Consider the following 16,373-nt stretch of genomic DNA (forward strand, 5'->3'; position numbering starts at 1 on the left):
ATATTGAATGGTTTGCCTTGGAAATGAACAGAGATCATTCTGTTGTTTTTGAGATTGCATCCAAGTACTGCATTTCGGACTCTTTTGTTGACCATGATGACTACTCCATATCTTCTAAGGGATTCCTGCTGACAGTAGTAGATATAATGGTCATCTGAGTTAAATTCACCCATTCAAGTCCATTTTAGTTCTCTGATTCCTAGAATGTTGACATTAACTCTTGTCATCTCCTGTTTGACCACTTCCAATTTGCCTTGATTCATGGACCTGACATTCCAGGTTCCTATGCAATATTGCTCTTTCTAGCATCGGACCTTGCTTCTATCACCACTCAGATCCACAACAGGGTATTGTTTTTGCTTTGGCTCCATCCCTTCATTCCATCTGGAGTTATTCCTCCACTGATCTCCAGTAGCATATTGGGCATCTACCAACCTGGGGAGTTCCTCATTCACTATCCTATCATTTTTTCTTTTCATACTCTTCATGGGGTTCTCAAGGCAAGAATACTGAAGTGGTTTGCCATTCCCTTCTCCAGTGGACCACATTCTGTCAGACCTCTCCACCATGACCCACCCATCTTGGGTGGCCCTACGTGGCATGGCTTAGGCTGGGAGGGCACAGAAGGGCCAAGAGGAGCTACTCCACATTCAAGGTCAGGAGGGGCGATGGTGAGGAGATACCGCTCATCCAAGTTAAAAAGCAGTGGCTGAGCTTTGCTGGAGCAGCCGTGAAGAGATATCCCACATCCATTGTAAGAGAAACCCAAGTAAGATGGTAGGTGTTGTGAGAGGGTATCAGAGAGCAGACACACTGAAACCATAATCACAGCATTACATGTCTGTAATCCAAATAAATTTCTATTTTATAGCATATCTGGCTATAAAGGTCTTGGATAAGGGATTGTGGACCTCGTATTTGTATCCATATTACTTTCTATTTCTGTAAAAAATATCATGTTCCAATAAGAGATCTGTATTCCCTTATGCATACTGTAAGGGCAAGTACAGATTAAAAACAAGAGACTTAATTCTCTCTGTTGATAATAAAGGAAGAGCCCCTATCCTTTTCCTAGAACATTATTCTAGAACACATAACATTTTTTTTATTTAAAATATATTAATATGTAAGTCTTTTTAGAAGCTAAATAAGTCTCTTACCAGTTTTAAGACCAAGTAATAACTTTTTCAAATACCTGAGAGTCATCTCTTTGAAATGCAATTATCAAGAAAGCATTCCAGTTTCTGTTGAAGGGTAGGAACCTAACTTCAGTTGGAGCCTCCCTCTCAGTTGCCATACTATCTCCTGTCACAAAGATGGTGGGAGTGGTTTAGTCACTAAGTCCTGTCTGACTCTTGCAACCCCATGGACTGTAGCCCACCTGCCTTCTTTGTCCATGGGATTTCTCAGGCAAGAATACTGGAGTTGGTTGCCACTTCCTTCTCCAGGGAATTTTCTCGATCCAGGGATTGAACTCATGGCTCCTACTTGCCAGGTGGTCTCCTGTATTACAGGCAGATTCTTTATCACTGAGCAACCAGGGAAACCCCTGTCACATACGTAAAGTTTATTTTCCCTTTGGAAAAAGCTAATTAGCAAATACTCATGATCACCTGAATTAACAGGTAAACTAGGATGACCTATGTTGTGATAAATGGTACTACGGAATCCTCTTACTTAAAGAATAGTTATTATTTACCTTGAGAATATTTATGTCAAAGGATTGTATCTTCTGGCTACATAAAAGGATAAACTTTCTCTAAAAGAATGAACTTTCTCTAAATATTTGAACTTACTAGTTTAAAGCTCGTTGTTGTTCACTTGCTTTGTGTCCAACTCTTTGCGACCTCATGAACTGCAGTGTGCCAGGCTTCCTGTCCTTTACTGTCTCCCAAAGTTTGCTCAAACTCATATCCATTGAATTGGTGATGCCATCCAACCATCTGATCCTGTTGCTCCTGTTTCTTTCCACACTCAATCTTTCCCAGCATCAGTCTTTTCCAATGAGTTGGGTCTTCACATCAGGAGATTTAAAGCTTATTTAATAATAAAACTGCTTTCTTTCTCTCCTACTTTTATGGAAAGGTTTCCCGGGTTACCTGAAGATTTTGTGTTTAATGATATTCCCAGTAGTAACTCCATCTAATTTGCTGTTTGTAGACATTGCCCCCAAATTCTTCCCTCTCTTTCATGCTTGTTAAAATACTTTGATTTTTCTCACTAGCTGCAGTTTTTTCCATCTTGACCTTACACCTTCTCCAACAATGATCCTATATTTCTACTATCTTTTGAATAAATTTTCTCTTTTCAAAATTATACATGTTTCCCCAGTATATCTTCTCTGGTATATACTCAGGCTTTGCTGCTGCTGCTGATAAGTCGCTTCAGTCGTGTCTGACTCTATGTGACCCCATAGATGGCAGCCCACCAGGCTCTCCTGTCCTGGGATTCTCCAGGCAAGAATACTGGAGTGGGTTGCCATTTCCTTCTCCAATGCATGAAAGTGAAAAGTCAAAGTGAAGTCGCTCAGTCGTGTCCAACTCTTAGCGACCCCATGGACTGCAGCCCACCAGGCTCTTCCATCCATGGGATTTTCCAGGCAGGAGTACTGGAGTGGTGTCCCATTGCCTTCTCCGACTTAGGCTTTGACATCACCACTAAACAAAATTGTTTTTGTTAGTGTCAGCAATAACCTCCAATGACAAAATTTTAGTCTTCATGTTTATTCACTATTAGTAATCTTTGACAGAAATAATCACTCCTTCTAGTTTGAAACCCTGTTGTCTTCCTTCTACAGCACCACCTTACTCATATATGCTACTGGCTATCTGGTGCTTTTCATTCTCCCTTGTGAATTTCTCCTTATCTCTCAATCTCTAAACCATGGAGTACTCCTAGAATCAGCCTTGGCCTTCTTATTATCTTGATCTACTCCAGCTTTCCTCATGAGTGCATTCAAACTCATAGCTATAAACATAACCTCACACTGTGTGTGTGCTTAGTCACTCAGTCGTGTCTGACTCTTTGCCAGCCTGTGGACTGTAGCCCACCAGGTTCCTCTGTCCATGGGATTCTCCGGGCAAGAATACTGGAATGGGTTACCATTCCCTTCTCCAGAGGATCTTCCTGACCCAGGGATTGAACCCAGGTCTCCTGCATTGCAAGCAAATTATTTACTCTATGAGCTACAGAGAAGAACCTCACACTGATACCTCCTAAATATGTCTCTCCAGTTTGAATCACTCTCTTAAAATTCAGATAATTTCCAACTGCATATTTTACATCTCTTAAATGAGCCAATCTTGTGAGTGATCTACCTAAATCTAAACTTCTAAAACCTAAGTTGCATATCTAGTGATAGAACTAAAATCAATGAATCTAAATTTCTGAAATCTAAAAATCCAGCCATTTTTGCTATCTCTGTTTATTTATTATCTTGTACCAAGTTATCATCATCTCTGATATATGAATTACTTTCCACCACTGCCTTTCTATAGTCTATGCACAACACGCGTCAATCCTTTGCTTTAAATGACATAATATCCCTCCTTTCCCCTCAAAGTTTTTTTTTTTTTTTTAATCCTTACAAAGATCTATAAGGCCTTATAGTATTTTGCAATCTACCAACATTCTGAATTTATTGTTGACTATCCACCCTGACCCTCTTCCTGACCTTTTAGCACATCAGGCTTTCATTCCATAGCACCTGTTTCGAGTGGTTTTTTGCTGAGATCTAGAATACCCTGCTTATAGATTAATGCTTGATTCATTCCTTAATCTCCACGAGATATTTATAAAAATGGCTTATATTAGAAAGACTTTCCAGAAAGCTACATAGAAATTAAATATATTTCATGTGGTGTGTCACTTTTGGTAAGTAATATGGCTTCAATGACTCATTATTCATTCTGTCTCTCTCTGTTCACATGTGTATGACAAAGTGTGTGTCTCTCTCTATAGAGTAGTTGAGTGGAAACCGCTAACTAAAATTCAATATTTTTGTAGTGGTTTTAGTTTAGATGCAGTGCAATGTAAAATCCTTATGTACAGTTTGAGTTTTGAAAAATGAGTACGCGTGTGTAAGCAGACCTTATTAAGACAATGATCATAACCATAGTCTCAGAAAGTTCCCTAGTTCCTTCCCAATCACCCCTCAGCCCAAGGCAAACCACTTTGCTATTTTTTTTTTTTTACCATGTATTAGTTTTACCTACTTATATCTGTTCTAAAACGTCATGCAACTGGCACCGTATAGTATTAGTTTTCTCCTGAATTATTTCTTTCAGCAAAGCGTCTGCTCGATTCATGCATGTTGCTGCATGCTCCAGTAGTCTGTTCCTTTTTATGAGTAAGTGTAAATATAGTGAACTGTTTATCAATCATCTTATTGATATATATTTGGCTTATTTCTACTGTTTAACTGTTGTGAATAGAGTGGCCATGAGCATTCTTACAGATATTTGTTTGAGCATACATTTTCATTCCTCTTGGATTAATACACAGAAGTGGAATCCCTGTTTTCTAGGACAGCTATATGTGACTCTTTATAATACATTGCCACAGAATTTTCCATTGTGTAGTTCTATATACTCACCACAAATGTGTAAGTGTTCCAGTTATTCTCTGTAGTTAACAACATTGGGTGCTCTCCAACATTTCAATTTCAGCCAAACTTACAGTTTCATAATGGTATTTTATTGTGATTTTAAACTGATTTCCTTGATGACAGATAGTGTTCACTTTCTTAGCATTTTTTTTACCCTTTTTTACATCTCCCTTTGTAACATTTCTGTTCAAGTCTTTTGCCCATTTTTATTTATTGGCTTGTCACTTTATTGTCACATGGAGATTTTTATATATTTAGGGATATTTTTTTCTGTAAGAAAAAAATGTTTTGCAAACAATTTCTTCCAGGTAGTGATTTATTGATTTTTAACAGTTATTTGACAAGCAGCATTTTTAAATGTAATTATTTTTAGCTTTCAATTTACTCCTTTACACTTTTAAGGCATTGTATCTTGTCTAAAAAGTAATTTGCCTTTTCTCCAGTCATAAGATATTCTTCCATGTTTTATAAGACTTATTTTTTATAAATTTATTTTCATAATTTTATTTATTTAGTTATTCTTGATTGTGCTAGGTCTTCCTTGCTGTGCTGGCTTTCCTCTAATTGTGGCAAGCAGAAGTTATTCTCTAGTTGCAGTACACAGGCTTCTTATTGTGGTGGCTTCTATTGTTGCAGAGCACAGGCTCTAGGGCACATGGGCTTCAGTAGTTGTGGCATTTGGAATCAGTCATCCCGGCTTCTGGGCTTTAGAGCACAGGTTTAATAGTCGTGGCGCATGGTCTTAGTTGCTCCAAAGCATGTGGGATCTTCCTGAATCAGGAATTAAACGCCTGTCTCCTGCATTGGCAGGGAGATTCTTTACCACTGAGCCAACAGGGAAGCCCTAGTTTTGCCTTTTATGTTTAGCAATGCATCTATCCCAAATTATACCTTGTGCATGGTGTAAGGTAGAGGTTGATATTCCTTTTTTTCACATATGGATATATAATATTTTAAATGTAATTAGTTGAAAAGTCTTTTTTGAATTGCTTTGGTATCTTTATCAAAAATAATTGACAAAAATACGTGTAGGTCTATTTCTGAACTGTCTATTCTTTGTCTTTGATATTTTTATCCAATCATAATGCCAGTGTAAGGCTGTATATTATTTTATAATAGTTTTATGTTTTAAGTTTTCATATTTTTGTATAAATTATAGATTCAGCATGCCAATTTTTATAAGAAATTCTACTGTAATTATGATTGTGACTACTTAAAATCTGTAGATTAATTTTGAGAGAATTAACATTTCACAATGTTGATTTTCAAATCAATAGGCATGGTATATCACTCCAGTTATTTAGATCTTTATTGTTTTTCTCAGAAATACTTTAGCATTTTGCATGTACAGGTCTTTCACTTATTTGTTCAGTATGTTCTAAGTATTGTAGTAGTTTTATTCTATTAAAATTAATTTTTAAAATCTTTTTATTCTAAGCTAATTATAGACTCAGAAAATTTGAGAATTAATGTAAAGTGTCAAGATTCCTCTAATGGTGACATAATATAGCTGCAGTACAATATCAAAACTAAGAAAATTATTTTAGTAAACACTATCTAAGCTAAAGCTGTTAGTCAATTTTCACTGTTTTTAACCTGCATTTGTGTATGTTTATGTAAGTCTAAGCATTTTTATTCCATGTAATGATTCATGCAACCACAGCAAAAATCAGCTGTTCTAAACTGTTTTATGTACACAAAAATACCTCTTTGTGCCAAACCTTTCCCATAGCAGCCACTAAGCATTTTTCATCTATAGTTTTACTTTTTAGAGAATATTATATAAATGCAATCATATTTAATATCATGTTTTTAAATTATCTAAAAAAACTGGGGAATTGGTGGAGGTGGGTTGTATTAGAGATGAGAATTTTAATCATGACTTGATAATGGTCAAAAATGAGTGAAGAATCCATAAGAGCTCATTATTCTGTATTCTCTATTCTGAGATAGTTTTGTTATGTTTCTTAATAATAATAAAATTAAAAGTTATCAAAGAATGGATAGAAATATCTAAAGTAGAGGATATTCAGAAGAAAATGAAAAGAATACTGTTCAAATTCAGGAAAAAGAGTAGAGAGAAAATAAATTCAGAGTGTCAAAATTAGATTAGGAAATAATAAGATAAATATGAATGAAGTAATAATAAAGAACATTAAGTTACCTTAGTTATTTTTAGCAAGCGATCAGATTCAATAATTGAGAACATTTGAAACAAATAATATTAGATAGTGATGTAGAAAATATACAGGAAAAGATTAGCCAACATTGAGGAGTCTTGGAAATGAACCAAGATGATATTAATATAACACTTTCTTGTAGAGTAGCTTCAGAACAACTGGGCAGGGATTTTAAGCTTAATGATAATAGCTATGATTTGAATTTGTAACCCCCTGTGACCAAACATTGGGGAAATTTTTTTCCTTAGGGTCTTTACTCGAGAGCAGCTCATTCCAACAGAACTTTTTGCAATGTTAGAAATTGTTGTAGGTGGGCTGCCCAGCATGTTAACCACTAGGCACATATGGCTATTGAGTACTTGAAATATTGACTGTGTGACTGAGGAACTGAAATTTTAATTTAGTGTAACTTTATTTAGAATTTAAATAAGGTCAGTTTTCATTTCAATACCAAAGACAGGCAATGCCACAGAATGCTCAAACTACCACACAATTGCACTCATCTCACACACTAGTAAAGTGATGCTCAAAATTCTCCAAGCCAGGCTTCAGCAATACGTGAACTGTGAAATTCCAGATGTTCAAGCTGGTTTTAGAAAAGGCAGAGGAACCAGAGATCAAATTGCCAACATCCGCTGGATCCTCAAAAAAGCAAAAGTGTTCTAGAACAACATCTATTTCTGCTTTATTGACTATGCCAAAGCCTTTGACTGTGTGGATCACAATAAAATGTGGAAAATTCTGAAAGAGATGGGAATACCAGACCACCTGACCTGCCTCTTGAGAAACCTATATGCAAGTCAGGAAGCAACAGTTAGAACTGGACATGGAACAACAGACTGGTTCCAAATGAGAAAAGGAGTACGTCAAGGTTGTATATTGTCACCCTGCTTATTTAACTTATATGCAGAGTACATCATGAGAAATGCTGGGCTGTAAGAAGCACAAGCTGCAGTCAAAATTGCCGGGAGAAATACCAATAACCTCAGATATGCAGGTGACACCATCCTTATGGCAGAAAGTGAAGAGGAACTAAAAAGCCTCTTGATGAAAGTGAAAGTGGATAGTGAAAAAGTTGGCTTAAAGCTCAACATTCAGAAAATGAAGATCATGACATCTGGTCCCATCACTTCATGGGAAATAGATGGGGAAACAGTGGAAACAGTGTCAGACTTTATTTTTTTGGGCTCCAAAATCACTGCAGATGGTGAGAGCAGCCATGAAATTACAAGACGCTCACTCCTTGGAAGGAAAGTTATGACCAACCTAGATAGCATATTGAAAAGCAGAGACATTACTTTGCCAACAAAAGTCCATCTGGTCACGACTATGGTTTTGCCTGTGTATGGATGGGAGATTTGGTCTGTGAAGAAAGCTGAGCGCTGAAGAATTGATGCTTTTGAACTGTGGTGTTGGATAAGACTCTTGAGAGTCCCTTGGACTGCAAGGAGATCCAACCAGTCCATTCTGAAGGAGATCAGCCCTGGGATTTCTTTGGAAGGAATGATGGTAAAGCTGAAACTCCAGTACTTTGGCCACCTCATGCGAAGAGTTGACTCATTGGAAAAGACTCTGATGCTGAGAGGGATTGCGGGCAGGAGGAAAAGGTGACGACAGAGGATGAGATGGCTGGATGGCATCACTGACTCAATGGATGTGAGTCTGAGTGAACTCCAGGAGTTGGTGATGGACAGGGAGGCCTGTCATGCTGCGATTCATGGGGTCACAAAGAATTGAACACGACTGAGTGACTGAACTGAACTGAATGTAGCTAGCAATTAGAGCATTGGGCAACATGGATCTAGGGTGAGGTGGGGTGAGAGAGAATAAGGAAGAAATTTATATAATAATCCCTTTGAGTTAGAAATTTAGCTTCTTAAGGAATTTCAGAGCAGAAAATCAAGTTAAATCCATGACTACTGAAAAAATATGGGTGGTTAAAATGGGTTGATTGAGAGGAAGCAACTTACTGATTGCCAAATCCATGTATCTGTGCCCCTATGACATGTATAATCATAAAAAGAAATAAATTAACAAAACTGTTCTTGAGTCTTTTCTTTTTTTTAATTTAAATTTATTTATTTTAAGTGGAGGCTAATTACTTTACAATATTGTATTGGTTGTTCAATTCACTCTGAACTGAATTAAGTAAGAAAGGAATACACACACACACACACACACACATGTATGTTTGGCTTTGAACAATGACTCTGTTTGACTCAAGGTAATAATAGCTCCTGGCATCTGAGCAGATAAATTGGCTTATATCCTTTAGTGGTATATTAGGGCATCTTAAGCCAACCTGATCCAATTTGGCTGATGGAACACACTCAACCCATAGGAATTTTGAAGTAGCTTAAGCAAGCAAAAATTACATTCTGCTATTATCTGCATTTTAAAATGTACTCATTACTTAACTTCTGAGCAGATCTGAGGCTAATTACAACACTTAAAAGAGTGTATAGCTAAGTTTCAAGTTTCTAGTCTACTGCATTATCAGGCAAAAATCTGATTAAACAGATGGACCTCACCACATGACCCACAAAATCAGTTCAGAGATTTTGGAGAAACAAGAAAAGAAAATGCCAAAAGGTATTCTTTCTTCATGGAAAATGCCCTAAAGCACCTAAATATGCTAATGCTGAGTCAGCATTATACTTTTAACTTGGCAAAGTCAGAGGGAACAACACTGCAAAGAACCTTTATTATATGAGTTGTAAGCATTATTAATATGTATTTTAATATACTAATTAATTACATGGATTTAGGAATGTACAGAGGGACTTCCCAGGTGGTGCAGTGGTAAAGTATCCACCTGCCAATGCAGGGGACACAAGAGACATAGATTTGATCCCTGGGTCAGGAAGATCCCCTGGAGTAAGAAAATGGCAACTGCTCCAGTATTCTTGCCTGGAAAATTCCATGGACAGAGGAGATTGGCAGGCTCTAGTCTATGGAGTCACAAAGAGTGGGACATAACTGAACACATACACCCACACATGAGAATATACAGATCTATATGTCTCTAGAAGGAAATTTCATTATGGAAATGTTTTACAAACTAACAAGAGACATAGATGTGAGCCATATGGAAAGTAACAGTTTAAAAACTAGAAGACACCTTATCATGAAGCAAATAGCAAAAATACCACATGAGAGCCTAGGTTTCAGTTTATATATAAGTTAAAGTTAGCATTAATAGTAACTTCATTTCATATGGATAAACATTTCACAAGCTAGGAGTAGGCCTTAAAATTATCATCAGTTCCCAGAACCAAACTTGAAATTATACCTTCTCAGAATATTTAAAGAACTCAAAAAATTTATCATAAGCCTAGTTAAGTAAGCTATTCCAAATTAACATTTATCAAATTCTTAATTTTTACTTAAGAAACCCCAGATTAAAGCCACAATAACCAAGTAACCTTCTTATGTGTATATATATATCCTCTAAATTTCTATTGATATATCTACATTCATGCATAAATAAATAATTATGTGTATATATATGTAAATGTATACTTAAGTTGTTTTAAGTAATGAGATTAGAAGGAATATTAATCATAGCTCCAAAAAATGTTACGTATTTCCTCTCATTTATTCATTCACCATTATTTTAATTTATATATTCATGTATTCATTTACTCAATACATGTTATTAAATGTTTTCTGTGTCAGATATAGGGTAGACCCTAGGAATAAAAAAACAAAAAACAAAAAACATTACATTCTTTGTACTAAAAAGTCAGTCAGCTCACTCACTATAAATAGAATGCTGTGTTAGATACACGGAGGGTAATAAGGGAAATCCAGTACGTACTTTCTTCTTAAAATAAAATTATATGCTAATGAAATTGCTTATATTAACTTTGAGATCAGTTCAGTTCAGTCCCTCAGTCCTGTCTGACTCTTTGCGACCTCATGAACTGCAGCACGCCTGGCCTCCCTGTCCAACACAAATTCCCAGAGTTCACCTAAACTCATGTCCATTGAGTCGGTGATGCCATCCAACCATCTCATCCTCTGTCGGCCCCTTATCCTGCCCTCAATTGTTCCCAACATGAGGGTCTTTTCCAATGAGTCAGCTCTTCACATCAGGTAGCCAAAGACTGGAATTTCAGCTTCAACATCAGTCCTTCCAATGCACACCCAGGACTGATCTCTTTAGGATGTACTGGTTGGATCTCTTTGCAGTCCAAGGGACTCTCAAGAGTCTTCTCCACACCAGAGTTCAAAAGCATCAATTCTTCGGCTCTCAGCTTTCTTTATAGTCCAACTCTCACATCCATACATGACTACTGGAAAAACAATACCCTTGACTAGATAGACGTTTGTTTGCAAAATAATGTCTCTGCTTTTTAATATGCTGTCAGGGTTGGTTATAACTTTCCTTCCAAGGAGTAAGTGTCCTTTAATTTCATGGCTGCAATCACCATCTGCAGTGACTTTGAAGCCCAGAAAAATAAAGTCAGCTACTGTTTCCACTGTTTCCCCATCTATTTGCCATGAAGTAACCCATGGGGCAACACAAGACAGGCGGGTCATGGTGGAGAGATCTGACAATGTGGCCACTGGAGAAAGGAATGTTAAACCAATGCAGTATTCTTGCCTTAAGAAGCCCATGAACAGTATGAAAAGGCAAAATGATAGGATACTGAAAGAGGAACTCCCCAGGTCAGTAGGTGCCCAATATGCTACTGGAGATCAGTGGAGAAATAACTCCAGAAAGAATGAAGGGATGGAGCCAAAGCAAAAACAATATGCAGCTGTGGATGTGACTGGTGATAGAAGCAAGGTCCCGATGCTGTAAAGAGCAATATTGCATAGGAACCTTGAATATCAGGTCCATGAATCAAGGCAAATTGGAATTGGTTAAGCAAGAGATGGCAAGAGTGAATGTCGACATTCTAGGAATCAGTGAACTAAAATGGACTAGAATGGATGAATTTAACTCAGATGACCATTATATCTACTACTGTGGGCAGGAATCCCTCATAAGAAATGGAGTAGCCATCATGGTCAACAAAAGAGTCTGAAATGCAGTACTTGGATGCAATCTCAAAAAAAAAAAAAACCAGAATGATCTCTGTTCATTTCCAAGGCAAACCATTCAATATCACAGAAATCCAAGTCTATGCCCCAACCAGTAATGCTGAAGAAGCTGAAGTTGAACGGTTCTATGAAGACCAACAAGACCTTTTAGAACTAAATACCCCAAACAGATGTCCTTTTCATTATAGGGGACTGGAATGCAAAAATAGGAAGTCAAGAAACTCTGGACTTCCCTGGCAAATTTGGCCTTGGAATATGGAATGAAGCAGGGCAAAGACTAATAGAGTTTTGCCAAGAAAATGCACTGGTCATAGCAAACACCCTCTTCCAACAACACAAGAGAAGACTCTATACATGGACATCACCAGATGGTCAACACCAAAATCAGATTGATTATATTCTTTGCAGCCAAAGATGGAGAAGCTCTATACAGTCAGCAAAAACAAGACTGGGAGCTGACTGTGGCTCAGATCATGAACTTCTTATTACCAAATTCAGACTTAAATTGAAGAAAGTAGGGAAAACCATTAGACCATTCAGGTATGACCTAAATCAAGTCCCTTATGATTATACAGTGGAAGTGAGAAATAGATTTAAGGGCCTAGATCTGATAGAGTGCCTGATGAACTATGGAATGAGGCTTGTGACATTGTAGAGGAGACAGGGATCAAGACCATCCCCATGGAAAAGAAATGCAAAAAAGCAAAATGGCTGTCTGGGGAGGCCTTACAAGTAACTGTGAAAAGAAAAGAAGCCAAAAGCAAAGGAGAAAAGGAGAAATATAATCATCTGAATTAAGAGTTCCAAAGAATATCAAGAAGAGATAAGAAAGTCTTTTTCAGCGATCAATGCAAAGACATAGAGGAAAACAACAGAATGGGAAAGACTAGGGATCTCTTCAAGAAAATCAGAGATACCAAAGGAATATTTCATGCAAAGATGGGCTCGATAAAGGACAGAAATGGTATGGACCTAACAGAATCAGAAGATATTAAGAAGAAGTGGCAACAATGCACGGAAGAACTGTACAAAAAAGATCTTCATGACTCAGATAATCACGATGGTATTTTCACTCACTTAGAGCCAGACATCCTGGAATGAGAAGTCATGTAGACCTTAGAAAGCATCACTATGAACAAAGCTAGTTGAGGTGATGGAATTCCAGTTGAGCTATTTCAAATCCTGAAAGATGATGCTCTGAAAGTGCTGCTCTCAATATGCCAGCAAAGTTGGAAAACTCAGCAGTGGCCACAGGACTGGGAAAAGTCTGTTTTCATTCCAATCCTAAAGAAAAGCAATGCCAAAGAATGCTCAAACTACCACACAATTGCACTCATCTCACATGCTAGTTAAGTAATGTTCAAAATTCTCCAGGCCAGGCTTCAGCAATACATAAACCATGAAATTCCAGATGTTCAAGCTGGTTTTAGAAAAAGCAGAGGAACCAGAGATCAAATTGCCAACATCCGCTGGATCATAGAAAAAGCAAGAGAGTTCCAGAAAAACATCTATTTCTGCTTTATTCACTATGCCTAAGCCTTTGACTGTGTGGATCACAATAAACTGTGGAAAATTCTGAAAGAGATGGGAATACCAGACGGCCTGACCAGCCTCTTAAGAAACCTATATGCAGATCAGGAAGCAACAGTTAGAACTGGACATGGAAAAACAGACTGGTTCCAAGTGGGAAAAGGAGTACGTCAAGGCTGTATATTGTCGCCCCACTTATTTAACTTATATGCAGAGTACATCATGAGAAACACTGGACAGGAAAAAACAGAAGCTGGAATCAAGATTGCCGGGAGAAATATCAATAACCTCAGATATGCAGGTGACACCACCCTTATGGCAGAAAGTGAAGAGGAACTCAAACGCCTCTTGATGCAAGTGAAAGAGGAGAGTGAAAAAGTTGGCTTAAAGCTCAACATTCAGAAAACAAAGATCATGGCATCCGGTCCCACCATTTCATGGGAAATATATGGGGAAACAGTGGAAACAGTGTCAGATTTTATTTTTTGGGGCTCCAAAATCACTGCAGATGGTGACTGCAGCCATGAAATTAAAAGACGCTTACTCCGTGGAAGGAAAGTTATGAGCAACCTAGAGAGCATATTCAAAAGCAGAGACATTACTTTGCCCACAAAGGTTCATCTAGTCAAGGCTATGGTTTTGCCTGTGGTCATGTATGGTTGTGAGAGTTGGACTGTGAAGAAGGCTGAGCACTGAAGAATTGCTGCTTTTGAACTGTGGTGTTGGAGAAGACTCTTGAGAGTCCCTTGGACTGCAAGGAGATCCAACCAGTCCATTCTGAAGGAGATCAGCCCTGGGATTTCTCTGGAAGGAATGATGGTAAAGCTGAAACTCCAGTACTTTGGCCACCTCATGCGAAGAGTTGACTCATTGGAAAAGACTCTGATGCTGGGAGGGATTGGGGGCAGGAGGAGAAGGGGACGACAGAGGATGAGATGGCTGAATGGCATCACTGACTCGATGAACGTGAGTCTGAGTGAACTCCGGGAGTTGGTGATGGACAGGGAGGCCTGTCGTGCTGTGATTCATGGGGTCGCAAAGAGTAGGACAGGACTGAGAGACCAAACTGAACTGAACTGAACTTTCAGTTACCCTTTTTTATGACCTTGAGTTTTCAAGTTAAATTTGAGTCTTGTTAACTTCTATTAAATACAAAATATGATATCTTAAAACAAAAATACTATATAGAGTATAGGGAACCTAATGAAGATATAGAAATCTCTTGATTTAATAATCCTAATTTGTTTCTTTAAGAAAAATTCCACAGTCTGAATAGCCACTTGATTACACTATCCATTAAATTTATATTCCTAAGCACAAGGTAATATACTCTTTCTTAAGTGTTTTAGTTGTTTATCATAAATAGAATATAATTCCTTAAGCATTTTTCCCTTTTATGTTTTTTCAGTAAATATGGAAAAGTTCTGGATATGTAACAGATATTTATAAAAGAACTAATTAATGTAGATATTGATCTGTTAACATTCTTCATCTTCTCTCTTACAGTTGCCAGTTAATGCGGTTTTCAGATGTTAATTATTCAATATTACAATAAAGAACATTGTTCTTATATCTGATGGAGACAGAGAAAGGTGTGACTGACCAAGCACCCTTGAATTTTAGACTGCTTACTATCACTTAGTGCTTCATCTCTGATAGAAACCCAGTGGACTGGAGAGAACCATCAACACATTCTTAGTCATAGCTTTTAGCTTTAACCCCAATATATTCTCTTAGTTATCTGAGCTGGAGACGATTTGAAATATAAGGTGTAGGGGAGGTAAAAATTTCTCTCTACCCTCTTAGGACTTCCCCTGTGGCTCAGACAGTAAGGAGTCTGCCTGCAATGTGGGGGACCTGGGTTCGATTTCTGGGTTGGGAAGATCTCCTGGAGAAGGAAATGGCAACCCACTCCAGTATTCTTGCCTGGACTATCCCATGGATATAGGAACCTGGCAGGCTACAGTTCATGGGATTGCAAAGAGTCAGACTACTTCACTCACTCATTTACTTCACTCACTCATCCTCTTAACTACTTAACTCACTCATCCTCTTAAAGAGTTTTTTTTGGCTGGGTTTCAGAATCAAACTAATATGAAACAGATTAACATGATAAAAGCATAGAAATTTCCCAAAGCTTTACATGATGTGGGAGCTGTCATAAGAAAATGACCTAGAGAAATGGCAAAAACTACTTGCTCTTATATTAGGTTTAATGAAGAGAGGAATGTGTGGAAAATTAAACTGTGTGAGATAGCTAAAGGCTTAAGGAAGGTAAGAATTATTTGAGAAAGGTCTATTTGTACAGAATTCTCTTGCCTTTGACACCAAAGTCATGTTTTTTTGAGGAAAAAAAAAAAAAAGTTTTTTTTTTTTTTTTCCTCCTGGTACAGGAAGAGCATCTTACCCATGGGAGTTTTTGTCTCCTGTTTTCAGGAAGAAAAATGGAGATTAGAATGTCCCTCTTATATCTTCCAGCTCCCAGCATTTTGAACCCATGAAATAAATCAGTTCTCATCCAGAAATAAAGTAAAGGAAGGGAGACACAAGGATGAGAATGTGCAATCTTTTTTAGAGGCCAATATTCAGTAAATGCAAATTCTGTTTTTCTAGCAATTGGAAATATTTTTAGAATAGAATTAAATATATAAATTACATAAAACAAAGTAATTAAAAGGATATATTTGTGCTTGTTGGTACTTTAGATTCAACCTAGCAGATAAATAACAATCTGCTTTTCCAAGAGAAGAGACAAAAATTAGAATGACAAATTTAGTCTTGATTACATTATTTTCTCCCTTGCATTGACCACTTGAGATGACTTATTTATAGGTAATAATCTACAATATTGCATATTAGGATAAAATATTTTTCTATTTCAAATTCTGAAAAAAATAAATCTATTTTTCTGTCCTATTAGTAATATAGTCACTCCTTTTAAGGCATCATATATGATATGATGCAAAGAATATTAAATATAGGTATATTTTCATTGTTATGTGTTT

Source organism: Bubalus bubalis, chromosome 1 (genome assembly GCF_019923935.1).
Source record: "Bubalus bubalis isolate 160015118507 breed Murrah chromosome 1, NDDB_SH_1, whole genome shotgun sequence".
Taxonomy (NCBI): Eukaryota; Metazoa; Chordata; class Mammalia; order Artiodactyla; family Bovidae; genus Bubalus; species Bubalus bubalis.